This window comes from Gastrolobium bilobum, unplaced genomic scaffold (assembly GCF_033153095.1).
Source record: "Gastrolobium bilobum isolate Gb01-03AN ecotype WA unplaced genomic scaffold, APGP_CSIRO_Gbil_v1 utg329129, whole genome shotgun sequence".
Classification (NCBI taxonomy): Eukaryota; Viridiplantae; Streptophyta; class Magnoliopsida; order Fabales; family Fabaceae; genus Gastrolobium; species Gastrolobium bilobum.
Genome location: NW_026898070.1, coordinates 19510 through 27589, shown reverse-complemented (window position 1 = coordinate 27589; position 8080 = coordinate 19510). Strand labels below are relative to the sequence as shown.

At 36.8% G+C, this 8080-nt stretch overlaps 1 long non-coding RNA gene across 1 annotated transcript; it reads right to left on the bottom strand.

Annotated features, from left to right (window-relative positions):
- Window positions 1-5808: 5808 nt before the first annotated feature.
- On the bottom strand, window positions 5809-7782 carry LOC133312571 (uncharacterized). The gene is made up of 3 exons (XR_009751698.1): window positions 7337-7782; window positions 7118-7219; window positions 5809-6164 (listed from the first exon to the last, which is right to left on the bottom strand). It is a non-coding gene; the product is annotated as an uncharacterized LOC133312571 (long non-coding RNA).
- Between the last annotated feature and the right edge of the window lie 298 nt (window positions 7783-8080).

Genomic DNA, 8080 nt, shown 5'->3' with positions numbered 1-8080 from the left:
AATTAATTAACTTCCTTAATTAACGGTGCGGGTTCGTACAACAGTGACAGTAGGAATTGTGGGAGGTAGTGAGGATGAAGAAATTGGTGTTGAGTCTATACGAGTGTATGACTCTTTGTAAAGAAAGACAGACTCATCGAATAGCACATGTCTAGCTACTATGAGTTGACCAGTTGGACTTAGGCACTTGTATCCTTTATGTTTAGTACTGTATCCTATGAAGGTACATTTGGATGACCTAAAGTCAATTTTGTGTCTGTTATAGGGTCTTAGGTAAGGGTAACAAGCACAACCAAAGGTTTTTAGGTATGTATAGTCTGGTGTTTTGGCAAACAGAATTTCAAAAGGAGACTTGTTGTTTAGAGTAGGTGTAGGCAATTGGTTTATTACAAAGGTAGCTGTGAGAAAGGAATCTGTCCAAAACTTGGTAGGTAAGTTTGAGGCTGCTAAAAGAGCCAAGCCTGTTTCTACTATGTGTCTATGTTTTCTTTCTGGTTCTCCATTTTGTTGGTGGGTATAAGAGCATGTGAGTCTATGAAGGATTCCTTGTTGTTTTAGCTGTGATGATAGTTTTAAGTATTCTTTACCATTATCCGTTTGAAGTGCTTTTAATTTTGTGTTGAGTTGTAGTTTTGCCATAAATTTGAATTGAGAAAAATTTCATATGTTTGTGATCTGTTTTGCATTGGATATATCCAAGTGTAATTTGAATAGGCATCTACAAATATGATGTAGTACTTTGAACCAGAGGTACTTTCTATGGTGCAGGACCCCAAATGTCAGATAAGACAAGTTCCAGGGGACTTTTGTAAAGAGTAGTGGTATTAGGTAGATGTAATTGATGCATTTTTGCCATGCAACAAGCACAACACAATTTTGTATCTATTTTATTTATAAATGGTATATTACAGTACCTAAGGACCAACTTTACAGTTTGGAGAGAGGCATGAGCTAATCTCGAATGCCATAGATCTAGAGTAGAGTTTCTAGATGTATTATTACATGAAATGTTTGAACAAGTATTTAAAGCCATAGCAATAGAGGTAGGACTTGAATCAGCAGTGACTCTTTTGAAGTTGTGATTTTGAGCCAACATCAAAAGCATAGAGTCCATTCTTAAGCTTGCCTTGGAGAAGGATCTCCTTCGTAGCCTGAGATTTAACATAACATACATTAGCATGGAATTCAAAGTAAACATTGTTCTCTTTATCAAATTGGGAAACACTTAGCAATTTTTTTGATAAGCTAGGAACATGTAATAAATTTGACAATTGAAAGGATATAGGACAGTTAGTAGAGTGCAAAATTGAGTGTCCAATGCTTTTGATTTTCAAGTTAGAGCCATTACCTACTTGAACAATTTCCTGACCATTATACTGTGTTTTGTTTACCAGGTTGCTTGCATCAGGTGTGAAATGATTGGTAGCTCCTGAGTCAGGGTACCAGCTGGAATCCGTGGCTGAGAAGTAGTCAGAAGGAGCACCAAACTGACTTGAGCCAGCATATGAGGATGTATCTTCTTGTGGATGTGAACTAGCAGAGTTTGTCACTGCCATATTTGCTTGGAAATTTCCACTTCCAGTATTGGTGTTGCTGTTGCTATTCTGAGGATAAGAAGACTGAAAGTTTTGAGGATAAGGAGATTGAAAATTCTGGTTATACCTGTGATGGCACTCCCAGCCAAGGTGACCAAAATTCCCACATACTTGGCACTGTGGCCTGTTGTTTGCAAAGAATCTGCCTCCTCCTCCTCCTCTTTGGAACCTGTTTCCTCCTCTGTGTCCAGAAAATCTTCCTCTATTCTGATTGAAACTTCCTCTAAAACTTCCTGGAAAGTTATTTTGTCTTCTAGTCTGTAGTTGTGTCATGTTAGCTTGCATAGATGCTGCAAGATTCCTTTTGTGCTTTTCAAGCCTTTGCTCCTGAGCCATTAATAATGCTTCTATTTCTCCTACAGTGTAGGGATCTGATATGGAAATCACTAATGTTACAAAGGAATCATAATCCTCATTTAGACCATCTAGAATAACATCTATATGATCTTCTGTGTCAACTTTCGAACCAGTGGCAGCAAGAGAGTCCACTATTTTCTTGATTTGAAGTAAGTATTTAGACACATCTCCTTCTTTCTTTGTGTTCTTTAACTGAATTTTCAACTGTTTAATCTTTTCTCTTGTTTGTGAAGCAAAGAATTCATCAAGTTTTTGCCAAACTTGGAATGAGGTAGTGCATCCTACCATACGAGTGTATAGGCTTTCTGACATGGAGGACAAAAGCCATGACAGAAGCAACTGATCTTGTTGAGTATCAAGATCCTTTCAACGAGATCTTTGAGAATTTTGAATTGTAGAAGTACCTGTATCTGTAGCTTCATTTCCAATACTTGTTGAAGCTGAGTCTTGTACTTCTTTTGTGATGAACCTTGTTAAGTTGTAGCCATTGATTGTTGCTGATGCTTGCTGTTTCCATGGCGGGAAATTCTCTTCATTCAGCTTGAAGGATACAGGGTTAGAGAACGTGTGAACAGAGTTAAGCGCAGTGTTGGTGTTGGTCTCCATGGATCTGTTTAGCTCTGATACCATGTGAGGTATCACAGCTATGGTGAGAAGAAGAAAGGAGAGAAAGAATAACGAAAGAATTCAGAAAGAAATGATTGAAAATTACTATTAACTCTTGCATTACAATAATGTATCGTTGTGTATATATATACATTAGAAGCAAAGCTATTGTAACTAATTCTGTTTTACTGAAATAACAAACTCAGAGTAACTTAATTGATTTGGGCCTACAGCCCTTTGGGCCTCTATGGCTATCAGAATGTATATTAATGAGTTGGAATTGTGCACTAAATAGATAAACATTATCTCGTTTCTTTATCTTTAGTATACAAAAGTTTAGATTAGGGAACATTTAATTACTATTTTTAAATATTCATAATACCAACTTTTACATTTTTATTTTATTTTTTTTCCTTGTTTTGAAACATTATAATAATAAAACATATAAACGTAAAAAATAAAAATAAATAAATAACAACGAATATGCCAGAGTGTGCACCCTTCTATCTCTTTATTTTTGTTGTCCATTGACAACAAAGACTCAAGTTCCTTTACCTTTGATTTCTATTTTAAGTGTTAAGTAATGTTTTTTCCTAGCTTACCTCTTTTTTTTTAGTTAATCCAATTCTAATTATCTCTTTGAGCCGGCTATGGACTAATCTAAAGTGTGATACGAGCCAGAAATAAAAATATTTAAATCTCTCTTAAAGGCGACATGTGGGGATCAAATCAATACTCCCTTTTTTCACTTACTCAATTTTCTTGTTACTAATTGAGCTACCACCATTTGGTGAGCTTTCTTTCTTTTCTTTACTAACATTCCTGCAATATTGTGAATAGCCACCATTGTGGCTTGCTTTTTCCTTTTGCCTTTCACCACTAGCAAACCAGCTCTGTCACCATTTATGTAAGCCTATGTCTAGGTCATACACAGATTGTTATTCTACCATTGTTCATATTAAAATCCTAATATTCCTATTGTTAACTCTAACCCTCAAAACCTTATAATAGAGCGATCAATTCTAAAGGATATGAAAGAATTAACACAGGCAGAATAAAACTAAATAAATTAAATTAATTATAAAACCAATTTATAACTAAAAAGGATTCACATTGGATCTGTGATCCCAACTACAAAAAGAAATTAGCCAGACATATCTAGCTTTAACAAATTAAAATAATGAAAAGAATTCATAAAGCAGAAAGAAAAGAAGAAGATGAAGAGGAAGAATCAATGGTCTGTAGTCTTCAACTTCGTCAGAATCCTGATCTCCAGCGTGAGCCTCCAAGAATTATCTCAATTTTCTGAATCTCACAATTCTCTCCGGCCAAAGATGCTTTCCTCATGGTGCTTAGTCTCTTTTTATAGACTTTGTTCCCTTGTTTAGAAATCCTTATCAAATCTTTCCTTTTTGATCTCCTCTAGATACCCTCTGATGCAGAGTTTAAAACTATCACGTGCTTCCCGCGCTACTAGCGCTAGGTTGGCGTTGATAGTGTGGGAGTGTTGTCTGGAGGCGGTAGCTTCGCGCTGACAACGCGAATGAAGGAAGATGCTGGCGCTGAAAGCGCCGGTGCCGCGCTAGTAGCGCAGTAGCTTCAGATTAGTGTTTTTCCTTGGCTATTAATTGGGCCTCTTTCTCGTCCTTTTTTCTACGAAAATATAAGAAAATCAGTGACAAGATACATGATTAGGATTTATCAGTTTAATGGTAATTATAGCCCTTTTTCATTCACGATTAATCAAGATTCCTACTCTTTTTGGCTTAAAATCATATATATGCTGAAGGCATATCAATAATCCGAAAAAAGGGTATGGTGGAACAATAAGAGGGACTAATCTCAAGGTCCAAAAGTTTCCCACTTAGTGATGGAGAAAGTTTTCTCTAGCGATTCTACATCAGGTGAGCTTGATACCATATAACTCAAGTGTGACACCCTCCCTTGTACGCGTCCAAAGGAGTTGTCTGCTAAGCGGATTATAGTCGTAGCGGAATTAAATTAATTACTGAACTATGATTTTGAGTTATGAAATAAAAATGTTACAATCAAAAATTCTTTTTCTGTAAAAACTTATTGGAGTTATCATTGAAAATCTTTTCTTTAACACTGACTTCGAAACATAAAGACCTCAAGAAAATAAAACAAACAGCTTTTGCTGCGCTTCTCTAATTTTTCCCGAAACTACCTGACTTGAAAACATTATGAACAATTCGAATACAAAAATTAACAAAAATATTCTTTGCTACGAAGAAACTAGACATTCGGGTCTTTGCGTACATATATAAATCATTTCGTTCGGAGGTGTTTAGCTCCCGAAACAGAACTCACAAGGTAAGAGATAAATCAGTGAAAATGTTCCAAATCGACCTGACTGGTGAAAATCACAATAAATCGAACTATCAGAATTTCATTGTAAAGTTTATATAATATGAAACTAGACACTCGGGGCTACGCGTGCATATAAATTATAAGAAAATCGGAGGTCTGTAGCCCTAGAACGATAACTCGCAAAGTCCTAGCCAAAAATAGTTTATAATTCAGCATTCAAAACTTCAGAAATCAGTTTTCGTAAAATATAGCCTAAATCTCCCAATTTACCAGCTGACTATAAAAGTCAAATAAGACATATTTACATCGGGGGTTCATCTTTCCAAAATTATCAGACAATACAGCACAGTCAGCTATCATCCAACAGACAAACAAATAACAGTAGAAGTTCAACATAGCAGCAGTCAACAGCAAATATCCAAAATAACGACGTCATCACATGCTTTTCCGTACTCTTGCAATTTATAAAAATTGAGCCCCCGAAGGGGTGACAAAAATCTCAGTAGTGTGGCAATAAAACCAATACAACAAAAATATTAGACTAGGTACAAAATTCTAAAACAGTCGTATCAACATTTAATTCTTCCAGACAGATGCTAACATATAATCATAGTGCGTATATAACGCCAAAGTACTAATCATATTGCGTAGATAACGCCAAAATACTAATCAAGGTGCGTATATAACGCCAAAGGGTACGTTCATAGCACCGTCGTGCACGTACTAACAAACGCAGCGGAGATTCCATACGGCTCCAAAGTTGAATTCCACTGGACCTATGCGAACTGAGCCAATGTTCTATCCCTGGTACCAGAGGGATGCCTACATGATGCGTGCTCAAACGTATGCTTATTTATTACATACTTCGTTTTCCAAGATGAATGCATAATTTTTTTTTTTTTTTTTGTAATAAGATGAATGCATAATTCTGTATGCTATGACATGCTTGACACACACACAAACAGACACAGGTGAATCATGATGTGCAAATGCATAACTAAATCATATAGCATATATCTCTTGTATATTTAATACCAAGTTGCCGAATAAAAAACACTTCCATAGGTAGAATTTTCCATCAAGACAAGTCCAAAGGCAGATTTCATATATCATATAACAGAATACGAATCATAAGGGACATGTGAGCATCAGTTCAAAATTCCATACTCTAGCTAATAGTCATAGTAGGTCTCACCACCAAACACATACCTTTCGTGCCCAAATACAATTCAAACCGCACCAGAATAGTCCACGTTCTTAGAGGTTTATGCGCACCTAGTATACCATTTCACCAAGTCAGAATTTTACATAATTTTTCCTACAATTCACAAATAGTTCCTATGCTTTCAATCCTTGTACCTTAATTAAATTATGAGGTCACTATGATAATTATTTTTCTGCCCATAAAGCTATTCCTCTCATTGCTAGCAAATAAAATTTCCTAAGGTCTCATACATGTATGAGTTCGGCTTTCAGCATGACAAAATGTTCAGGATTTTATTTACGTACTCATTCCACTATTTTCTAATCAAATCAGGATTTCCAGCATTCACCCCACACACACACACACACAGATTCGGTTTTACCATGCTTTTTCCTAAAACAAATTTTTGGCTTCATATTTAATTAACAACTAGTTAACAACAAAGTAATTCAAAGCTTCCAACATATTCAGATTGGTTTTAAGCCAGGGTTTAAGTGCACAAAATTTTTTATCAACAAGACACTACCCATTTTGCTTAGACTAGAACAATTAAGTTTTTAGCATACTAATTTCGTCTCTTTTTATTCACTAACCAACAGCGGAAATCCAAGGTTTCAGAAACATCCATAATCGGTTTTCATCCAAATTTAATATGTTTTAGAGTATTCATTTATCTGACCATCACTTCTAGACCAAAGGTGCGCTGATGGGGAGACCAAGGCATACTGTTAATTTAATTTAATTTCCTATAGAGTTTGATACAACAAATACATTCCAACACTAGATAACTTATTCACATCTAACAAAGCAACACTTAAAGAGGAGGCTTTATTTCAAGCTTTCAACCGGTTCTATAATGGCAGAATCAAAGGTATGAAGTTGACAAAACGACACTCTCTTATCAAGCATGTGAGGTCCAACCCGAAAGGTACAGGAGTATGAGTGCTACAAAACCTTAATCCCCTAAAGTGCACCTACAAACCGAAGCAGAAAGTGGGTGAGGAACTAAGTGTTCAGCCATTACCTCTTAGCGGTACACACACTAGCCAAATCGATTAGGAGACATCAACCTCTCCCCTCCAAGAGCTCCAAAAATCGAGTTCCATGCACCTCCTTAAGATAGATTCTAAACCAAACAAGGCAAAGAGGAGAATGAGTTTATACTAAAATCTGCTAATCTGAGGAAGTTCCACAACAATCGAAGAGAGGATTGGAAGAACAAGACAAGGGAAAAACACCACACCTCCTTGTTGCGGGTTGTTTCGGCTAGACAAGAAGAAGGATGAGTGGATGTGAACTTAAACTCGGTTATGCATGCAGGGGAAGTCCTCATCAAATCGAACCAAGACATGCGCACACCAAGAAGAACTTGCTCAGAACCTACTATGGAAGAAAAGGAAGTAACAACGATGAATTCTCCATTTCTTTGTTGATGAACGCACGACTGGAAGGGGAAGGGAATAACAATGGAAGGGTAATCCCCCCTTCCTAGGAACGCCACGGACCTGGTGGAAATGATGAAACACAATGAACTGTTAGGCAATCTATAACATGGTTGATTTGGCCGAAGGTGTGGAGCGGGTGCAGTTCAGTTTAGGTGTGCTTGCTGCTTTAGGAATGAGAGGGAGTGGGTGTTCTGGTTCGGTTTTGTTACAGTGAGGTGCCAAGAGGGAAGAGAGACTCGAAGATTAATTATCAATCTGAATTAACAGACTATACCTCAGCCTATGCCCCTCTCATTAGCGCTCTTAGAGTGAAATGGTTAGGATGAAAGGGTAGTTTCCAACCAATGAGAAGTCATGCAAAAAGAGTGGGCCAATGAGGAGCATGCTTCCAGATTTCTTTAGGATAGTAAAGTGGATGGTTTATAAATTTTGGGCTTAGTCAAACCTCCTCTAAAGGTTTGGGCCGTGGCCCTTGTAAGGAAAATGGTCCAAAACTAATTCTTCCAATGGTTCACTAATTTTCTCATGTACTAGTCTACTAA